The sequence below is a fragment of the Jaculus jaculus genome, chromosome 22, assembly GCF_020740685.1.
Source record: "Jaculus jaculus isolate mJacJac1 chromosome 22, mJacJac1.mat.Y.cur, whole genome shotgun sequence".
In the NCBI taxonomy this organism is placed as follows: Eukaryota; Metazoa; Chordata; class Mammalia; order Rodentia; family Dipodidae; genus Jaculus; species Jaculus jaculus.
In genome coordinates, this window is record NC_059123.1 from 2230246 (window position 1) to 2253755 (window position 23510).

The 23510-nt window shown below is 45.1% G+C and overlaps 1 protein-coding gene across 1 annotated transcript in view; it reads right to left on the reverse strand.

The window, feature by feature from the left end:
• Positions 1–23510, reverse strand: part of Ccdc91 (coiled-coil domain containing 91) — a 179268-nt gene that overhangs the window by 154722 nt on the left and 1036 nt on the right. The window lies entirely within an intron of this gene.

Below are 23510 nucleotides of genomic sequence, written 5' to 3' on the forward strand. Positions count from 1 at the left end.
ACTCGCCTTCCTTGCTTAGAAGATGTCACTCTTCTTCCCTGAGGTCTGGATGCACCTGCATCAGTTAGACTCCTGAATGAAGTCCCACTGTGCGAGTCCCGGGAATGCTCTTCCTCCTGATTTTTGAATGGCTGCTGGTTCCTGTGTGGAACAGATCTCAGCTTTCATGACCCCTATGGACAAAGGCTTTCCTAAAGTAGAAAACTAATTACTGTAACATGACCTAACATGAATTCACAAAATTCATAAATTTCTTGAAGAAACAAATAAAAGTTGGGAAGAAATTACCCTGAGGCCAAGGTGAGCAAGGGAAGTTGCAAGCAATGAGTCAGTACTGGCTTGTCTGACAGAGGAAAGAAGTAAGAGGGGAAGAGAGCAGAAGAAAGTAGGGGGAGAAAGGGAAAGAAACAGGAAAGGGAGGGAAAGAATGAAAGGGAAGAAGGGAAGGAAAGGGGACAGGGGACAAGGAAACATACATACATATATATTGCAGATGGCAGACTAGCCCTTTACAAGCCCCAGAAATCAGGCAGGTGTCACAGCTGGATAAGAGAGCTTTCTAGAAAATCTAGACCTGCCCAGAAGTAATGGGTATGAATTTCCCACTGCTGGTCAAGTTCAATAGGATCCTGATGACAATTATTCAAAGAATACTCAAGGAGCCAGGTGTGGTGGCACACACTTTTAATCCCAGCACTCGGGAGGCAGAGGTAGGAGGATTGCTGTGAGTTCAAGGCCACCCTGAGAATAGATAGTGAATTCCAGATCAGCATGGACTACAGTGAGACCCTACCTCGAAAAAAGCAAAACAGAAAAAGAGAGAATACACAAGGGCTGGAGAGATGGTTCAGTAATTAGTTTTAAAAAGTGGTTAAGGCACTTGCCTGCAAAGCCTAAGGACCCATGTTTAACTCCCCAGGTCCCACATAAGCCAGACGCACAAAGTGATGCAAGAAGCTTGTGTGAAAGTTTGCAAATGTGCACAAGCATCTGGAATTCAACTGAAGTGGGTGGAGATCCTGATGCACTAATTCTCTCAGGTTCAATTCCCCAGGACCCACGTAAACCAGATGCACCAGGTGGCACTTTTGTCTGGAGTTCGTTTGCAGTGGCTGGAGGCCCTGGTGCACCCATTCTCTCTCTCCCTCTCTCTCTTTTCTGTCTCAAATAAATAAATAAAAATGATTTTTAAAAGGCACTTGCTTGCAAATCCTGATTGCCAGGATTCAATTATCCACTACCCACATAAAGCCAAATGCAGAAAGTGGCATATGCATTTGGAGTTCATTTTCAGTGACAAGAGAGCCTGGTGAATTGTATCCATTCTCTCTCTCTCTCTCTCTCTCTCTCTCTCTCTTTCTGTCTCTGCCTCAAATTTTAATAAAAGAATGCTTGGAAAAAAAGTCTGCGTTTTTTTCGCAAGCAATCTGCATGACCATATGAACTAAGCGCTAGGCTGTAATGGTGAATGGAGCTCACTTACCACCTTCTTGGAGCTCACAGCCGAAGAGGATACATGCAATACATGTACCATGCCCATATGCATGATGTAAAGTTGACTTATCTGCATGGACATGGCTATCTTGGTGGTTTGATGATGAAATGTCCTCCATAGCCTTATGACTTTTGAATACTTGGTCCTCAGCTAGGGGGAATCTGAGAGTTATGGGGACCTTGGGAGGCACAGCCTTGCTGTAAGAAGTATGTTGTAGAGAGTAGCCTTTGGGGTGATGTAGCCCAACCCCAAGCCCAGCAAATAGACTTCCACACAGAAGATATGACAGGAGGTGGTCTCTGCTATCTGCTCTTGCCATGCTTCCCCAGCATGCCAAAGCTTCCCCTGGAAACAACCTGAACGGAACCCTCTTCTCCCACGAACTGTATTTGGTCCAGTGTTTTGTCCCAGCAATGAGAAGATAACTGCTGCAGTATCTGAGCTTGATGTTGAGAAATAAGCAAATGTCAATTTTCCTGTTATGAAAGAAAAATAAGGGTATTTCTTACAAAAGAAACATGTCTGCAAGAACAAATACATAAGCCAAATTATATGGCAAATTGAAAATAACCAATAACGTGGGATGTTCAGTGATATGGGGGACAGCATGCCCAAACGAAGCAATAGATATGTGCCTTACCAGCCCATGTCCACTGGCAGAAGGACTGATAGTGATCTTTCTTCAGTGTACCTCACTCTTTAGACACACCATCACCACTTTTAATCTTCAGGAAATTCCCAATGCCATTACCTCTTTCTTTGACATGAAAACCTTTGCTAAAGAAAGATGGAATGATTTTCATAAAACCATGGATAAATTAGAAGAAGGATTGGCCTCACTGAAAGATTCTGAGGAGGGAGACAAATATTTCCAATCAATGACCTATATTTTAGAAAGACAGCTATGTGACAATGTGAAGGACTGTGTGGAAGCAGAATAGGCTTATAGAAACAACATAATAATCCAAGTGTTAATGTAATGTAAGCCTCTTCTATAGAGTCTATTTATTTCCAAGTAGGTCAAGAATAAAGTCATTGAACATAATAATATAATTATGCATATAATATAACATAATAATAGTAAAGGGAGAGGAAGAAGAAATGTGTCAGTAGAAGAAACTATTAAAGCATAGTCAGAAATAAGAGACAGGTATTTAACAAGGTGGTAGTTTCACCTATGAGTTTATCTCGGCTTCTCCTCAGAAGAGACTATGATGGTGGTTCTGCCTTCGATTTCTGCAGGACCTTGCATAACTACTTTCTACAAAGTCTGTAACAATCCACAATCCTTGAAACACAAAGGTCCCTCTTCTCCACAGTCTTTCCAAATGTGTCATTTCCTGTTTTTACAGGCCATTCTCCCAGGTACAGAGGGATGTCCCAGAGTGCGTGGACTTGCATTTCCTTGGTGACTGCGATGCTCTGTTCCTTCTCACACAGCTGCTGACTGCTTGGACGTACTCCTTGGAGAAATGCCATTCCCAGTCCTTGCGGCCCACTGTGTCACTGGGTTGTTTTTCTACCACTGAGTTGCATGAGTTGTTCGTAAACTTAGAATGTTATTGGCATTTTAACGTCACACTGTGACTTGTCTTCCCAGTGTGATGGTTGCCTTTTCACTTCCTCCACCGCTGCCTCTGCTGTGCAGAAGCCTGCGAGTTTAATGCAGGAATGTGAAGCCCATGCTCGGAGCAGCAGCAGGACTCCTCAAGGTCAGGATATGGAACCCACCTAAGTGCCCATAATGGTAAAGAAAATGTGAAAAAAAAAATGTTTATATGGCTTATGACACAAAAGTATCCCTCCTACAAAAAGGAAGAGATCCTTCCAAGCTAGAGAATGAAACCATGATGACTGGAGGAGGTGGGGAGTAGGAAGGGGAGAAGTAGGGCAGGGACATAAGAGAGCAGACAGGTAGGACACGATGTAAACGCTGCTCTAATGAGCAACGTGGAAACTGAAATTAATGAAACTTCATTGCCATCGAAATTTTAGTTAAATAATGATACCTGCTCTTGAAACAAAAAAAAGTAACAAACACTGTGAGATAAATGACATATTAATCTATTTTGATTTACAATTTTATTACCTATATGCATCCTGTAATATGCTATAAACCTCAAAAGTTACTCCAAAAATAAAGAACAACAGAATAATATAATTGTGCCCCAGAAAATGATAAAGAAAACTGTACAAGGACAGAAACAAGTCTAACATAATGAAGTCAAAAACAAGGATTGAGTGGAACCCATGGCGTTTGGGAGGACATCAGTGGAAAAAATGAGGTGGCTAGGGGGCAACAGGCAAATCAGTGTGGTTTATGGTAGCCTGCAAGACATGGCTCTGCTTCTCCAAGTACAAAAATGCCTATTTTCTCTAATGAGCATCTTTTCTTCATAGTCTCTAAAACGTAATTCTCAGCGACCGGTTGTAAAGAATCAGGATGGGGAAGGGTATGAGCATTAGGAGATGCATCAGACAATACTTTCACAATCGGGCATCAACAACACAGAACATCAGTGTCTGAGAGGGCCGGGCACTGTGCAGGGCAGAGACTACAGGCTTCTCTGATGCCCACAGACCTGCCTCCTGGAGACATGGAAGCAAGAGAACCCACATGGTCAGAGATCCCCACCTTCCCAGGCTTGAACCTGTCATGACTTAGGGAAGAAGGGAATCGCCATGTCCCGCTTACACAGACCCTGTCAATCCTGAAACCTGGAATGAAGTGCACAGCCTATGAGCCACCAGGATCCTCTGAGGAGAGAAGAAAGTGTCAAGGCCACCCAGGCCAGCAACAGTGGCCAAGACAGGAGGCTCTGATTTGCATGTTTTCCTAGCTAGAGACCTTCTGAAAACTTATAAAGAATGGACTCAAAATAAACAAGGGCCATAAGATTTCCTTCTTCAAATAAGTAAATGACAACCTTGGAAGCCGTCAGAAATCCTTCACAAGTCAAAGAAGAAAATGGTTGACAATGGCTAAGCCCTCTCATCACTTACACTGCTAAAAATAAAATGTATGTGCATTTTTACACCAGAGCCCTATTATGTTTTTCCACTTTAAGTCCCTGCTTTGCATAGCGGCAGGCCGGGAAAGAGCACTGGTTGCAGGGTCAAGGCGCTGGGCTCCGGTCCTAAGTCTCCCATGAACGAGCGTCACCACAGGTGTCTCCCCGCCTGCCCAGGGCTCAGCGTCCACCTTTGGTAAGTTAACAAGTAATGAGAGGTGGTACGTCAAGTGGAGAGATCTTATTTCTGATGAAGCTCACAATTCTGGTTAACATCCTAATCCAAAACCATATGCACTTGCTAGTTGGAAGATTCTTGCAGTGTTTAAAGTTGTGGCCCCAGGCTAGCCAAGTCCTAAAGACCCTTCCCATCCAAGACCACGGGCTGATGGCATGGGAAGCTTTTTCCTACAGAAAACTCACTGTCATGAAAACTTTGGTGTGGCCAGAAATGTAAATAGCATGATGTTAGAACGTCTAAAATAACTGAAGAATTTAATTTAATTTCTCCCTAAGCCCAAATTCATTATTAAAATGGGGCAGCAAACCTACAGATGCGAACCCTCTCTGTTGGACACAGAAATGGAAAATGACAGACGTGTAACCACTTTGAAATTCAATTAAAGACAAGGTTTCTAACCACTAAGCCTAAATGAGGAAGACGATGGAAATCAAAGCACAATGAAAATGCTGGAATTTAAGTCAGAATCAGAAATGGAAATTTCTACATACAGTGAGAAGGGGGAGGAAATGCCTCCCCAAAGCTGGTCTGTAGATCTAGTGGAAATTTAACCCAAGTGTCTGCTGAGTTTCTCTTAAATATTGTTGATTTACACAAAACAGGCAGAAATAACTCCCAAAACTGGGTTAGGGAGCGGAGCGGTGGAAAGGAACCCAGGATTGTGCCCGTTGGGAACCTTGGGTTGGGAGACTCTGGCAAAGCCGACGCGAAGCCGTCTGGGTTGACCAGGTAAACCCCCAGGGCTTAAGCAACTAATTGTATGATGGCCTGGAGTCGGGACTTCTCAAAATTATTAATAATGAAAAATGCTTCCTTACACAAGACACACGAGTGCCAGGAAAAAGAGGCTCCTCTTTGAAACCGTGTATAAAACAACAAACCACCCACAGAAACCGCACGGGCACAAAATGAAACGACCTTGGTCACTGATGTGTGGAGCAGGGCAGCACTCCCCACGTGGAAGATTCCGCCTGAGGCTCTTTTCCCCTCAGGAGCAGGTCATGTATGAAGAGATCTGGTTCTGAGCTACCAAGCAACCAGAGGAAACCCTCCACGGGCCTGAGCTTTGCGAGAACTGATTCTCCAGTGAGGCCCTCACAGTTCTCTTCATAGAAGCAGCCTAGATGTCCATCAGCAAGTGAGTGGTTGGAAAATACGGTACAGGTACAATGGAAGCTTATTCAGCCATAAAGAAGACTGAAATCAGGACATCCGCAAGAAAACAGATAGAATTAGAAAGACTCAGAAAGACAAATAGTGCATGTTTTTCTCACACATGGGAAACTAGCTTGAGGGGTGTGTGTGTGTGTGTGTGTGTGTGTGTGTGTGTGTGTGTGTGTGTAGGTCCTGAAATTACAAAGAGGACTGTGGAGGAAGGAGGAAGAAAGCTTTAGGGGGAAGTAGGGATCAAGAGTGAGTAATGGGGGCTGGAGAGATGGCTTAGCAGTTAAGGCATTTGCCTGTGAAGCCAAAGGACCCAGGTTCGATTCCCCAGGATCCATGCAAGCTAGATGCACAAAATGGTGCATTCTCTTCTGTGCTGTGGTTACTTCAAAGCACAAGTATGATAGAAGCTTGGGAAATTTTAAATTCCAGTATACAGACAGCATTCTACTTCCTACCAAAAGGGAACTATAAGCACCAGATTTGACCTGTATCGGTAGCAGTTCCAAACACAGCTAATCAAGTAGCCCTTGAATGTCAAGATAATGCTGATAAACAGAAGGATAATAAGGACCAAGCAAGCAGGGTTCACTGACATGGTATCATCTCTGTAGGGAAAGTCAGGAGGCAGCTCCCGTACATACTCCTGGATGGAGTCTGGATAAGCAAGCGCAGTGATAGCCACCAAGATGTTCAGGGCAAAACCAAAGCTCTGGTAACAGAAGGACGAACGGGATGATCCCGGCTGCTTGTACGCACCACAGGTAGCCATCACGCTTACCAGGATCATGAGAAGGGAAATCACTTTAAACAGCTAGAAAATTGAACAGAGAATCTGACACGATGGTTTTCATATACTGGACAAAGGAACAAGATTTTAATTCTAAAAGAAAAGGAACAAACAATGCAGGCACTATAACTGCCAAGCCCAGAAACTAGACCAATCTCAGGCCAAACCATGCAGCGCGGGGGTCCAAACACAGCTGCCTCCTCAGTCCGTTCTGCCACAGATAAGCATTTACAAGGGAGCTGGAATGTGCAAGGCCAAGAATCTGAGTCAAGGACCACGGGGACATAAAGGGACTCTGAAACTGGGTGCTGAGCACACACAGAGTTCACAGACAAAAACAAAGTCACTCAGTGACAGTGAGTGGACAGACGCTGTCTGTGAGACAGTGCAGCAGGACCCGGCCATCCCTAAGGGCATCTGGCTGGGGACGAAGCACACTCAGGTCCGGTGAGCTGGAGGAGACTCCAGGTTCAATACTGAGGACAAGCAGCCAGATGCCCTTTGCCTTTTGAAGGGATGAGGCTGAAAGACTTGGACAATTCAGCTGCTTGAAGGACAGAGTCAGGCCCCTCCCCATGCCCGGCAGCAGGAGCAGGAGCAGCAGCCCGTGAGGAGAGTCGGGTGACATTCCAAAGTCCCTGCTTAGGAGAGATGGAAGCCAGGCCAGAGCGTCTGCCATTGTCCCCATGTCTGATGAGGCTACAAAATGAAAGAAATGTCGCTCGTGACATCAGCAGGTGGAGGGGGGGGGCAACCTCAACTCTGGACTCACTGTTCTCCCAGAGAGCTGAAGAGCTGACAATCATGCAGCCAATGTTCCTGCAACTCCTTAAGCTGTCAGCCGGTCGCTGCGGCTCAGGGAGACTCCGGTCCAGCTGCCCATTCTGGAGTCTTCAGAGCACCCTGAAGATGCCTTGTTCTCCACCACAACTGTCACGGCCACCGCTCCAACAGGGGCTTTGCTTCTGGAGACTCGACCATAAGACAGCTGCAAGTGACTTTGGGTGGCCCTGCCTCCAGCCTTCTCCAGATGATGCTGGCCACAGCAGTCCTCAATCTGGTCGGAGAGGAGCACCTCCCCTGCCCAGCACCGCCAGTAACCACAGGTGACTGGCTATAAAAGGGCAGAGTCTTCTCACACTGGGGACAGGTCTGGAGACCTCCCTCCTGCACATGGGCCCTGGGACTCCAGCAGAGGCTCCGTCCAATAAAGCTCTATCCACGTCGTGTGTCTTTCTGTGGGCCTTTCGACGGGGAGAGCAGGTAAGCGGGTAAACCTTTCTGGTGACACCTGCGCCAGGCAGCCAGCAGCAGCTCAGTATTCCGGAGACTAGATGGGCAGCAGTAAAGCCAGGTGAGACTGAGGACTGCAAGCGTGCTGACAAGCAAAGGACAGCAGAGGGTCTGGGTGACAGAAAAGCCACGATTGTAGAAGGCCACCAGTTACAGACAGGTAAGATGACATGAGTTCCAGAGAACTGGCCTACAAGCTCCAGTACCAGTGCAGTGTCACTATGAGCTGAGCGTCCCAACCCTCCAGCCTCCCAGCTACAATGCTGGACGCTGACTGCCGAACGCGGAAGGCACAGGGTCCTGACACCCTCTCGTAGGACTTGTGATACTAAAGGACTCACTCGTCATGGGTTACACCTGAACAGAGCAGAAGCACCCACAGTCGGTGGTGACACTCGGAGCTCACGTACACCAGCAGTGGCTCATCCTCCCAGCAGGGGAGTCAGGAAGTCCCACCACACCCAGAGCGCGCGCATTGATAACAGAACCCTGGGAGGGTGTCCCCCGCTGGGGCTAACACGGAGCTAAGCCAAATACTAAAATGCAGCCTCAGGAAGAAGCAATGGATTCAAAAGAAGAAGCAGAACAAAACTCAGCACATGGCAATGAGGACAACATTCAACGACTGACAAAACACCCGGCCTCCCGTCAAAACTGACCAGCATACGAGGCATGAGGAACGACGGCCCGTGGCCAGGGGACAGTGTCTCCACTGAAAACGGATGCAGAAAGAAAACACTGAAAGGAGGGACGGAGTCAGTCAGCAAAAAAGGAGAGTAAAAATAGATCCCACAGATACACATTAAGAAAGAAAGACAGTCGGACACGGACGACAAGACGACTTGAGTGAAGTTTACAAAGAGCTTCTGGAACACTCAGCCGCTAGGGCTGGCTGGCCACCCTGGGGAATCGTGCCCAGTCACGGTGTCACTGTTGGTGGGTGCCGCTGGCATTCTGGACGTCTGGAAATCCAGACGTGCTAAGGTATGTCCACCATCAATGTCTTCCAACGCGGCCATGTTAGACGTGAGCCCAGGAGGGTGGGCTCCGCTGCTGGTGGCATCCTTGGTCAGCAAACACATGGGCGGGCACAAGTATCTGCAGGATGGCTTTCCCACTCAGAAAGGTTTATTCGCGTCCGTCTTTATCGGGATCCCTTGTCATCGGTTTTCCAGTGTGTTCCTTCCATATGCCTAACCATCTAGCCAAACCACAGGCCACAACCCATACATGTGCATATGTATGTGAACGCACACCTGGACACTTGTGGTGGGCAAAGTGAATGGGCCAACACGCTGGCTCACACTTCTACCCACCACAAAGGCTCCCTCCCCCGCTCTCCAGAGACGACCCCAGAAGTCACTCATGCGGCACATGTCCTCGTTGGACGGTGCCAGCACGTCATCTATGCCCTGGGCCCAACTCTGTCAAGCAGTTACAGGGAACTCCCCCTGGGGCCAGAGGTGCAGGCAGGACGGGGAGGGGGGAGGCAATAGCAGCGAAGGGGCCATGGGCATTAGGACAACTCCTGTGGAACATGTGTTGGCCTCGATCACAAGTACCCACCTCTGCGTGAGTGCTGCTGGTGAGGAAGGTGGGGCATGACACCCTACATCATGCTCTGATGGCATACCGGTCATTAAGAATAAAGACACCTTAGCCAAGAGCTTTCAAGCTGTAACGAGCACATAGCAGATAAGCAAGTATCACTTTTGGCCTCCTATCTGCTTCTTTGTTGTTGTTTTATTTTGATACATTGATTTATTTATGAAACAGAGAGTGAGTATGGGCAAACCAGGGCTTCCTGCCACTGCAAACAAGCTCCAGACACATGTGCCACTTTGTGCATCTGGCTCTACGTGGGTAACTGAACCTGGGCCATCAGGCTCTGCAAACAAGTGCCTTTAACCATCCAGCTCTTCAGCCCCTCCTTCCTGCTTCTTAAAAGCAGGCGATGAGGACCCGTGTGAAAAATGAACTCCCAACACAAAAAAGAAAGGAAGACTTCTACCTCACAGACAGGAAGCAGAAGCGAGGGAAATCCAGATAAACAAAATGGCCTGAACCCAATCTTACCATCTTTGCTTTCCTCTTCCCGGCTTCCTACCCTGCCCCACCCCTTTGCCAGGTCACCATCACAAGCCACTGCTCCCTGTCCAAAACGGAACAGAAGTGACAGATTCTAAATGCTTGTCCCATCTCCATTTCCTTACGAGGACGCTCAGGTCACATGGAACAAACAAATTCACGTGTTCTCCTGTTCATCTGCCTTATGTCGACTAAATTCTCGGGCCCAGTCAAAAAGTTCTTCAAGAGGGCTGGAGAGATGGCTTAGCGGTTAAGCGCTTGCCTGTGAAACCTAAGGACCCCAGTTGGAGGCTTGGTTCCCCAGGACCCACGTTAGCCAGATGCACAAGGGGGCACATGTGTCTGGAGTTCATTTGCAGTGGCTGGAAGCCCTGGCATGCCCATTCTCTTTCTCTTTGTCTGTTGCTGTCAAATAAATTTTTTAAAAATTTTTTTAAAAAGTTCTTCATGGATAGAGGTAAAGTTTTGGAATGCCCAATACTGTGAACATCAAAATTTATGGCTGGTAAGTCAAATACCCAGTTCATGCAGGCCAAGTGGTAATGAGGGGTGTGGTGGTTTGATGTGGCGCACGTGTCTGGAGTTTATTTGCAGTGGCTAGAGGCCCTAGCATGTCCATTCTCATTCATTTCCCCCCTCTCCCCCTCCCTCCTCCCCTCCCTCTCTCCCTCCTCTCAAATAAATAAACAAAAATAAAAGTTAAAAATATAATTTTACTTATTTGAGAGAGTGAAAGAGGCAGAGGGGAATGGGTGCTTGCCAGGGCCTCCAGCCACTGCAAATGAACTCCAGGCGCGTGCATCACCTTGTACATCTGGCTTCCATGGGGACTGGGGTATTGAACCTGGGTCCTTAGGCTTCGCAGGCAAACGCCTTAACCACTAAACCATCTCTGTAGCCCTGTAAACTGCTTTTTCATCCATGTTTTAGTTAGCCAAACACATACTACTACTGTCCTTTCTAACTCCACAAGTCACATCAGGAAATGCAGCCTCCCTACTTAAAGCACCATGTCAATAAATCCAGTCTGATCTGACTGCAAGGAAGGCCCATTACAATTTAGGGGTTCAATGCTTCCAACTTCATCAGGGTCTTGCCCCATGTCCCCATTCCCAATCTCAGATGACACCAGGTGCATTCAAACAGTATGTCCACATGCTCCATTCCTTCACAGCCAGTGTCCTTACTGCACTGCATTGTGCTTGTGCAAACCACTCTCACCTACGGGGCTGTGATGACCTTGAAGGCCCAAAGGAACTGCTTCTGTGACCCAAGGCCTCTCCCAGGTGCCTGGGACCTGAGCAGTGCATGGCAAAGGTTTCTCCTCAACTCCACAAGCTTCTGATTCACATCACTGGTGACTTCCTTTCTGACAGACCCTTCTGCATGCACCTATCCAAGGCCTGACCTGCCCGCAGGGTCTCTTTAAGAGAAAACAGCCTTGTTCACCAAGAGAAACACAGGAACTGCTGGACTGCTCACATTTTTCCAGGATGAAATAAAACGTATTCTAACCACTAATTTTCATTTCCCCTTGATTTAAAAATACAAGAATCAGCCGGGTGTGGTGGGACACGCCTTTAATCCCAGCACTCAGGAGGCGGAGGTAGGAGGATCGCCGAGAGTTCGTAACCACTCGGAGACTACATAGTGAATTCCAGGTCAGTCTGAAGTAGAGTAAGACCCTCTCAAGAGAGGGGAAAAAAAAAAAAAGACTCCTCATCACATTCTTTCATCTGATCATGACGTTTGTATGAATCACCTGTAATTTTTTACCTCTATGCCTAGTAAGTAATTGAGTGTCAATGCTACGTACCAAAGTGTTAAAAGCATATAAATGCTAATCATTCATGTTATGTGAAAAAAAAAATCCCTACCTGAAAACAAAACATTACTGACTGATCTCCTTTCACTCATAATTGAGTATATCTGTGAAACAGAACACCTCCCTGAGTAATATTTGACAGAATTTCCTCTTTGCATGATGCGGACTAGGCAAACTAGGCTCTCCCGACAGTCCCCATACGCTGTGAAGTCCCACAGAGTCCCACAGAAATGTCAGCAGGCCCCATTTCTCTACCGAAGATAATGTAACTAAACTCAAAAAAACTGTTGCATTCACTTATTCGTGTTTTTAGTATATTCACTAACTCATATATAACTATTGTTGCAGTCAGGTTCACATTGCTGGCAGAAAACACCCAACCAAGAGCAGCTTATAGGGAAAAAAAATTTAAAAGGCTTACTTTGTCTTACAGACTCCAGGGGAAGCTCCATGATGTCAGGGGAAAATGATGGCATGAGCAGAGGGGGGAACATCACCCCCCTGGCCAACATCAGAGGTACAACAGCAAAGAAGGGTATGCCAAACACTGGCAAGAGGAAGCTGGCTATAACACCCAAAAGCCCACCCCCAACAATACACCGTCTCCAGGAGGTTTTAATTTCCAAATTGCCATCAGCTGGGGACCTACCATTCAGAACACCAATGTTCATGGGGACACCTGAATCAAATTAACACATTCTGCCCCTGGTCCCCATAAATTGATAGCCATACATGATGCAAAATACAATGCATTCATCCAACTTTAAAACTTCCTATAGTTTTTTTTGAATTTTTTGTGGTTGTTATTTTTATTTATTTATTTATTTGATAGCGACAGACAAAGAGAGAAAGAGGCAGAGGGAGAGAGAGAGAATGGGCGCACAAGGGCCTCCAGCAAACAAACTCCAGATGCATGTGCCACCTTGCATCTGGCTTACGTGGGACATGGGAATTGAGCTTCAAACTAGGGTCCTTAGGCTTCACAGGCAAGTGCTTAACCACTAAGCCATTTCTCCAGACCCTTCCTTTAGTTTTTATCAATCCCAATGATGTTCGAACATCCCCATAGTCCAAGACATTTTAACTGAGCCATAACACCAAAAAATATCCAAAAACAATCTCATAATGCCACAGAATAAACATTCACACTACAAAGGATGGCATTGGACACAGGAAAGAAATATTCAACCAGTACAAGATTTAAAACAACCAGGGAAAACATAAAACTCTGTAGCTCCATTCCAAGTCCAGCAACTCTAGTCAGTGGCAAGTCTCCAAGTCCGATAATTCTGACCAGCAACAAGTCTCTGGTATTCCAATTCCGCCCCTCCAGCTAAGGCTACTCACAGTCCTGGAAAACTTCACCTGGGGCCGGCAGCTCTCCTTGGCAGCCATGTTGTGGCTCCACTGTGTCTCCACTGCAATCCACAGTTCATCCTCATGGACCCACGGGGTCTCCATGCAGGCATCCAGCAAACCTGCTTCACTCTGCCCATGGCCATTTCCAATTCTCAAGACAATGCTGTAAACTCAATGACCTCTCTTTCCTGCATTTCTTATACTCCACAACACCAGGTAGGGTGTTAACTTGTTAATCCAGGGGGGAATAGCAGACTTTGAAGAACAGGACACTCCTTGAGCTCTCAACCCCTTCAAAAGAGTCTACATTCTTCCTGTTGTCTCAGTGCAGATCAGCTGGCCCAATCTCAATGATTGTAATTTTTCATACATTTGCAGCTGAATAGTCAGAGTTTCAGCTGAAAGATTTCATTTTTTCTGTGCCATATCCCTCTGCATAGACCAGTCCATTTCTACACAATGCAACTCTGCCCAACTTCTCAGGACATGGGCATAACAGCAAGCTTCTCACACAAACTACTTTTGGTCCCACCCAGGTGAAGCACTTTCTCACCCTCATATGCCAAATGTCATAGTCCATAGTTCTTAGTGCCTTCATATCTTTCAACTCTGACCAGAATAGTCCATCAAGCTGTACTTACAGAACTGCAAGGCATCTCTTAGGCCAAGGTTTCAAATCCTTCCACATTTCTCTTGAAAATCTGCTCCAACTGGCCAAAAGCCACACAGTCAGGTTTCTAGCAGCAATAACACCATTTCTCAGTACCAACTTTGCTGTTATAGTCAGGTTCACATGCTGGCAGAAAACACCCAACAGAGAGCAGCTTGAAGGGAAAATAAGGTTTATTTTTGCTTACAGACTTGAGGGGTAGCTCCATGATGGCAGGAAAAACAGTGGCATGAGCAGAGGGTGGGCATCAACTCCTGGCCAACATCAGATGGACATCAGCAACAGGAGAGTGTGCCAAACACTGGCAAGAGGAAGCTGGCTATAACACCTGCTGCAGTCAGGTCCACATTGCTGATAGAAATCACCAAACCAAGAGCAGCTTGTGGGGAGTAATGAGGTTTATTTTGGCTTACAGGTTCAAGGGGAAGCTCTGTGATGGTAGGGGAAAATGATGGCATAAGCAGAGGGTGGGCATCAACCCCCTGCCCACATAAGGTGGACCATAGCAACAGGAGGGTGTGCCAAAGACTGGCATGGGAAAACTGGCTACAATACTCCTAAGCCTGCCCCCAACAATACACTGCCTCTAGGAGGTGTTAATTCCTAAATCTCCATCAGCTGGGACCTAGCATTCAGAACACCTACATTTATGGAGGACACCTGAATCAAACCACCACAACTATCTTCTGTTTGTGGTTTTACACTTTTACTTGACACCCTCTGTATATTTAAGGGGAGCCTCTGGCAATATTACCTATCAGTCACACATGGGACACAAGCCGGGTAATAAGTAACACATTCACAATACAACCATGGGAGTAAAGAGAAGAGAAAGATGCATCCTGAAAGTATGTAGTGAGTCTCCCTCGAGAAAAATCGGAAATGCAAGGCCATTCATCTGCACCTTAAACTCAGGATAACTGGAAATCTGGAACTGCTGCTGCCCACTAGAGGAGATGTCTGCATACTCTCTATGATAAGTAAGCACAAGCACGTCAGGCCAGGCTCCCGTGGTATGTAACGCATCACTACTGACCACCGCGTTTGCAGAGCATGTGTGTCTTCCTCAGTTAGAAAGTGATGGATACCAAGCAGGCTTTCACACTGGAAGAACCCAAAGGTCAACAGACGGCCTTGTAAGCCCGCCTCCTGAAGTGTGCAGACCATGATCCCTGTGAACCTTTTCTGCAGGCCCTGGATCCTAACATGCATTTATGACACAAGCCAACACAAGATGCTAATCATTCCATTAAAGGTCAGGGCAAGAAGGGAGACATCAGGTGCCATCAGTAACCAAAACATCAAAAGCTGCAAGTAAGAGTCAAGATGATTTCAACAAGTCAAGGAAGTCAGAGGGATTCTTACTGTCTTTCTTTACCCTCAGAAAATTCCTACCCAGAAAACCCAATTTCCCTAAAAATGTGTCCAGGCATAGTATATAGTACGTCCTGACACAATATACAGTGTTTTCAGGCAAAGTACACAGTATGACTGGACAGTACACAGTCTGTCTAGACACAGTACACAGTATATCCAGGCATAATATACAATATGTCTAGGTATAGTATACAGTATGACCAGACATAGTACACATTATGTCTATGCATAGTACACAGTATGTCCAGGAATAGTATACAGTATGTCCAGGAATAGTATACAAAACATAATCAGTAAATACTCTTTGTTTCAACTTGCTTTTAACTTTGCCTTTCAGCACCATCATCTTGGCCACCCCAATTAACTTTTTAGCCATAATTTACAAGCCTAAAGTGAAACGTCTATATAAGTGTGCTCAGTCTTATAAAAATGTGGCACAATAGTTGGTAACATTCTTGGTCTCATGTACCATGTTTATTACAATACGTACTTTATGTCCTACCTTACAAAATCAATGTTTCTCATTCAGCTGACTTTGTTATACATTTGTGATTTCTTCCCTGCACTGCAGCCACCTTTCTAAAGTCAGGAATGCACTAACACTGCTAAGTAATTTTAAAACGTACAAGAAAGTTTTACGCATCTCAGTTGAGATCATCCCTAAAAGACCTCTGATCTGAAGCCGTATGCACACAATACATGAAGATGGCGTAAAGGGTAGGACAGCGTTGGCGTAAACCAGCACCAAGAACAACCTGCACCATTCAGGTATGTCATACAGCATCAGTAGGAAGATGGCGACCAGGAACTCCGAGAACTTTCTTCACAAAACAAGAGCAATGGTGGCAAAAACAGTCAAAGTCAACTTCCCCAGAACTCCGGAAACTGATGGAAGGCTTGCGGCAATCTTTGGCACGTGTGCTCAAGGAAAAGGCCGACGTAAGGAGCAGCAGCAGGCGCCGGGTCACGCCAGCTGCCTTCGCTTCCTCGGCTTCTCCCAGCACTGATCACCGGACAACCACAGGCCCAGCGATGCTGTGCACTCCCGCAGCTGGGGGTGGCTGGGGGGACAAAAGTGACTGCGTGTCTTCCAAAGCCCACCCTCAAAATCTGTCAGTCTTGACCTGTCCAGCAGTTGCCTAAAAAAAAATGCCACTTCTGAGCTGGCCTGTGTTTGAACTGGCTCGAAGCCTGCCCTGCATCAGCAACCTTTTCCCCAAGTGGCAGTTGTCAAAAGCAAACAGAGCCAACTGTTTGAGTCCTCAGCTGTCAGAGACGGTGGCAAGCTGGGACACATCCAGCTGACTATAACCTCAAAATGAAAAGCTGAGGAATGAGAGTCAAAGATGACTTTTGATTATTATTATTTCAGAGAATGAGGCTGAGAGAGAAAGCAAGAGAGAGAGTGGGCGGAGCAGGGAGTTCAGCGGCTGCAAACTCCAGATGCAAGCGCCTCCTTGTATGTGTGTGCAACATTGCACACTTACGTCACTGTGCATCTGGCTTATGTGAAACCTGGAGATTCAAAGATGATTTATTAGCCATTGCAAGCGAACGCCTTAACCACTAAGCCATCTCTCCAGCCCAAGATGACGTTTTTAATATGATAAAAAATGGTATTTGGGACTGGAGAAATGGCTTAGTGGTTAAGCGCTTGCCTGTAAGCCTAAGGACCCTGGTTTGAGGTTCGATTCCCCAGGACCAACGTAAGCCAGATCCACAAGGTGGTGCATGGATTTGGAGATCGTTTGCAGTGCCTGAAGGCCCTAGTGTGCCCATTCTCTCTCTCTCTCTCACCCCCTCACTCTCCCTCTCCCCCCTCCCCCTCCCTCTCTCTCAAATAAATAAATAAAAATAAACAAAAAAAACTTTTAAATGGTATATTAAAATTATAATGGGGAAAAGAGATAGCTGAGTGGTTAAAAGGTATTTGTTTGCAAATCTTGATGGACTTGATTCCCCAGTAACCACGTAAAGCCAGATGTACAAAGTGGCACATGCATCTGCAGTACATTTGCAGTGACCAGATGCCCTACCATGCCCACTCTTTCTCATTCTTCCCCCCCTCTTTATCTTTTTTTCATAAATAAATATGATCAGAGAATGGAAGAACAATATATGAACATAAATTTATTCATGTCAACAGGAAATCGAACATGTGTAGATTACCATTTACAATGAAACCACCAAAGAAGAAAAAAATATAAATTCAAACACACCAAACTATGCACAAGATGTTTATGTTGAAAGCTTAACACTGAGAGAACCTAAGACCTGAATAAATGGAGGCAGGTCCTTTCTGATGCAATAGAAAATACTAAATGTCACTGCAATGCAATTCTATCAGAATATCACTATACTGTTCTTTAAAACAAACATGGAAAGAAAAGGATCGAAAACATGTGAACGAACCTAAAGGTGGGAGGTTGGGTACAGACATGACTCTCAAGACACTCAAAAAAATTTGGTATGCATGTTGTGGTTTTGGACAAAGAACAACACGGGCTGATGGACCAGAGTCAAGCACAGATTCATACAAATATTGTCAATAAATTTTTGACAAGAGTACCAAAAAAGCATTTCAATGCAGAAAGGACAGTAAGAATAGCTTCTCAAAAAAAAAAAAATTCTGCTGCAAAACACTCACCTCATATCACACACAAAATTGCACATCCATAAATGGAAGGAGAGGGAGGGGAGAACCCTGACCCCACCTCGTATCACACACAAAATTGTACATCCACAAATGGAAGGAGCGGGAGGGGAGAACTCTGACCCCACCTCGTACCACACACAAAATTGTACATCCATAAATGGAAGGAGCGGGAGGGGAGAACCCTGACCCCACCTCATACCACACACAAAATTGTACATCAATAAATGGAAGGAGGAGGAGGGGAGAACTCTGACCCACACCTTGTATCATATACAAAATTGTACATCCACAAATGGAAGGAGCGGGAGGGGAGAACCCTGACCCCACCTCATACCACACACAAAATTGTACATCGATAAATGGAAGGAGGAGGAGGGGAGAACCCTGACCCCCACCTCGTAACACACACAAAATTGTACATCCACAAATGGAAGGAGCGGGAGGGGAGAACCCTGACCCCACCTCATACCACACACAAAATTGTACATCGATAAATGGAAGGAGGAAGAGGGGAGAACCCTGACCCACACCTTGTATCATATACAAAATTGTACATCCACAAATGGAAGGAGCGGGAGGGGAGAACCCTGACCCCACCTCATATCACACACAAAATTGTACATCCAGAAATGGAAGGAGCGGGAGGGGAGAACCCTGACCCCCACCTCATATCATATACAAAATTCGCCTTACAATGGTGTGATACTTTGAGTCAGATGTCCCCTGTAAAGTCAAGTGTTCTGAATGTTTGATAACAGCTAATGGCAATAATCTTGCTGGAGAAGTGTGCTGTTGTGGGTGGGCTTAGGGGTGTTTGAGCCAGCTCCCTCTTGCTAGAGTTCAGTTCACTTTTCTGCTGCTGTTTTCCACCTGATGTGGCAGATGTGACGTTCAGCCTCTGCTCATGCCATACTTTCCCCTGCCATCACGTGGCTTTCTCTGAAGACTGTAAGTGTAGCAGACAGACTCACGTTCGCTGAGATGAACTTCCAGACCAGGCACAGTTATGGAGGAAGGATTTATTGAAGCCTACAGATCCAGGGTAAGTTCGATAAGTGGCAGAAGAAGCTGGCCTGCCTTCACAGGTCCAACCTGGGAGAGAGAGAAGTACCAGCCTAAAGGTCAAAAGCCACAGCACACTTCAGGAACTCCAGCTATCACACTGCATATTTTTAGATTGAAATCTGAAACCCACCACCACAACTTAAAATCCACCCAGTGATATTGCCTCCAGCCAGGTAGCCAGCAGATGCAAACTACAAACAAACAACTGAATATATTGGGGGCCATCTATTCTATTCAAACCACCACAGTAAGCCAAAATAAAAAAATAAATTTAAAAGAAAGAACTTTCTTCCATCGGCTGCTTTTGGCTAGGTTTTGTTCCAGCAACAACATAAAAACAACAACATAAAATTGGTACCAGAGGAGACTGGTCAGTGATTCTACAAACCTATGTAGCTTTTGGCCTTTTGGAACTGATTTGTAGGAAAATATGTGGAAGAATTTGGAATCTTATCCTATACTGGAGAGGTGGCTTAGTGGCTAATGTGGTTTCTTGCAAAGTCAAAGGATCCAGGTTCAATTCCCCAGTACCCACATAATACCAGAGGCACTAAGTGGCAGACACCTGGAGTTCATTTGCAGCAGCTGGAGGCCCTGGCATCCCATATTCATTCATTCTCTCACAGTATTTCTCTTCCTCCCTTCCTCCCTCCCTCCCTCTCTCTCTCTCTCTCTACTTGCAAATAAATAATTTTAAAAAAAAACTTGCCCTGCCAGTGTGGTGGTGCATGCCTTTAATCCCAGCACTCAGAAAGCAGAGGTAGGTGGATTACCATGAGTTCGAAGCCACCCTGAGACTACATAGTGAATCCAGGTCTGCTTGAGCTAGAATGAGACCCTACTTTGAAAAACAAAAACAAAAAGAAATGTGTGTATATGTGTGTGTGTGTGTGTGTGTGTGTGTGTGTACACACACACACACACACACACACACACACATTGCCCTAAGAGATGCATTGCAATGCTCAAAACAGTTTCATAGACCATTCTGGTAAAAGTCAAAAGACCTAAATGCAGGAAGAACTATAAACTGTGTAGCCATGGCTGTGAGGCTTTGTCCAAACTGAGAGAGCAGTTTGTGTAACAGGCTTGCTGCATTCTGCCTCTGTCATGCGAACTTGTGCAGGGTTGGATTTAGAAGGAATGGACTGGTGTGAGCAGGATATGACATGGAAAGAAACGCAACCTGAACACTACAGCCTGCCTCACCTGTAATTGTTTGAGAGATCATCACCATTGAGATTGGACCAGCTGCTCTGTATGGAGACAGCAAGAAGAATGCTGGCTCTTTTGAAAGTAAGGAGTCTGAAGACTGGAGTTATCCTGCTCTTCAAAGTTCACTTTAATTCCCCCTGGATTAACACATTTGCCAACCTATCTGGTACTACAAAATAATAAAAATGAAGGAAAGAACGAGTCATTGGATGTAAAATGTAGTTTGTTTCTTGGAATACCTACTGGGCAATGCAGAGGCTAACAGTCTACGAGAAGAGGGCTGGTGGAAGATGAATCATGGATTTCACTGGATTCCTTGGAATTGCCAGCACTGTAGAATGTCCGATAAAGACACTGAGGACAGTTGCTGCCTCAGAACGGTGTTTTTCCATGGGCTATGGGCAGTCCAGCTGGAGGGGTGAAATTGGAACCCCACAAACTTCATCACTAGCTACAGATGTTGGGACTTGGAGCTACAGGATTTAATGTTTGCCCTGTTTGTTTTAGATCTAGGGATGGTTCAGTCTTTCCTTGCTATGTCCAATGTCATTGTTTGCAGTGTGCATGTTATACCACTATGGGGTTTGTTTGTTTGTTTGTTTGTTTGTTTTTGTTTTGTTTTACAGGCACACAGTTAGGAGACCATGGTCTATGGGGATGTATGAACAGTATTGGGATTGCTAAAAACTATGGGGACTATTAAAAGTGGACTGAATGCACTTAATAATAATAATAATAATGATCATTAGTTTATGGGGCCCAGAAGCAGAATGTGATGGCTTGAATCAGATTTTCCCCATACACTCATGTTCTGAACACTTGGTCCGCAGCTGGTAGAAATTTGGGAAGTGAAGACTTGCTGGAGCAGTTATACTGTCAGGGCAGGCTTAGGGATGTTATAGCCAGCTTCTCCTTGTCAGAGATAGGCTCAATCTCCTGCTGATGTTCTCCACCTGTTGTGGCAGAAGTGATGTCCAGCCACTGGCCATGCCATGTTTTTTTATTGTCATGAAGCTTCCCCTTGAGTCTATAAACCAAAATAAAAACTTGCCTGTCATCAGCTGTTTCAGGTCAGGTGCTCTGCACCAGCAATGAGAAGGTGACTATGGCAAATGGATCACAGGTCCAAATCCAAATCTAAAACAAACATTCTAAAGGAAAACAGCTATGAAGGAAAAACAACATTGCAGCCTTAGGTGAAGCACAGCTTCTCAGGACACAGAAACACAAATCCTTAAAAAGGAAGAGTAAATAAACCAGATTTCATCAATTTGTTCATGAAATACTGTTACAACAATGAACAAACTGCAGACTCAAAAAAAGAAAAAGAAAAAACAACTGTGAACATAGCATACAGGATTTGTGTCCACACAGTATACAACGCTTTACCTTAGTAACAAAAACTTCAATAAAAATGGACAGAAGATTTGAACAGATGCTTCACCACAGAACACATAGAGATGGCAAATAAATAAAGCACATCAGTGATGTTTCACACATTAGTCAGCAGAAAATCCAGGCACAGGTGAGAGCCAGGTGTGATGACACATGCCTGTAGTTCCTGCACTTGGTAAGATGAGAAATAAAATGCCAAGTGCTGAGCAGGATGCAGAGTAACTTGACCCACCCAACACCACTGAGAGAGGGAAGCAGTTGGTGATTCCACACAAAAGTAAACACGTACTTGTCGTCTGGTGCCAAGAACACCATTTCTCAGTACTTAACCGAAGGAAGGACAGCTAAAGTCTACAGAGATCTAAATATGGACAAAGAATGTTTATAGCAGCTTCAATCCTAAATACAAAAATTAAGACTGCAATGTATTCACACAAGGACCTATTCTCCACTTTGAAAAGGAACACAAAATCTGATACAGGAATCAACAAGGGTTAATTGCAAAAGCATTACATGAGTGAAATCAACCATGAACAAAGGGTTACATGCTGTTTTAACCCACTTACATGACGTTCCAATAAAGAGAAGGTACAAGGAATTGATACATACAGTTCCCAGGGCAAGGAGAAGGGAACTATTTAAAGCTGCAATTGTCTGGATTGTAGTGGCCATTATCTGAGCATCAGTGTGTCCGTTTACACAAAGATGTAATTTTTGTTGTTGCTGTAAGGTACACCCTAATAGAACTAAGTTTTAAAAGAAATGACATATGTCCTTGGAGAAACATGCATGGACTTAAATAAACTAAACACAGCTTGCTGGAAATGTAATGCAGCAAGAAACAGTAAGGAAACCAAAAAATCTTTAAAATGTTACCAATCTTAAAAAAAAGTAACATTGGTAAACAAGAAATGAGTAAAAAAGAATACTAAAAGTGGTCTTGTTTAAATTCTGATTATACAAGGTCAAGTCACAAGCTGAGGAAGGTTCACCATGATTATGAACCACAGTTTGGACCAACTTGCCTGAAACATTCCCCCTCCATATTCCTACATGGAAACATCTTATCAACCCAAATCCACTCACATTTGACTTATGGTACCCTCCCTCCCTCCCTCTGTATGCATGGTAGGCCATAAAAACCACACCTGCACGTGGTTGTGACTTCAGAGAAAGACACTCTTCAAAAAGCATTCTTTATTTACAATAATTTACATACTCGACAAATCGTGCAACAGAGCTGAGGATGCAGTGCAGGCAAAGTCCTGTCTGTTCAATCAGGCCTGAGACAACTGATGGCTTTCTTGTCTTTTTTCACTGCCACCAACACAAACAAAAGACATAATGCCCCTCTGATTTTTCTAACCAGATTGTACAGTCTATACAGATGATTATTTTTTTAAATCTGACCCAATCACTACAAGACGATACATTTTTCCACTTAATGAAAGAGATATGTTATGTTTTCTCACTTTGTTTTATTTATGTTTATTCCGTTTTGGATTTTATTGTGTTAACAGGTAACCAGTAAACAATGCGATTTCCCAATTTCCCACCCCTCAAAACCACCTCTTAGTTAGCCTGGAAGACGCTAAACTCAATAGCCAGGACAAGTCTCCTCCACCATACATTATTATCACTTTCGTCACACGAACACAGATGGTCCAGAACTTTCCTTGCCAATCCAATACTGCACAAGGAAGGGTAGCAGAGATGATCCCAGGGACAAGAGCAGACAGGCCAACCATCATCCATCAGTCCATCCTTAAGTGTGCTGCAATTTACTTTTTACCTCCCCTCTCCCCCGCCCCGCCCCGCCCCCGTGAGGTCAGAACAAGATGCTACGGAGCCCAACATAATCCCTTC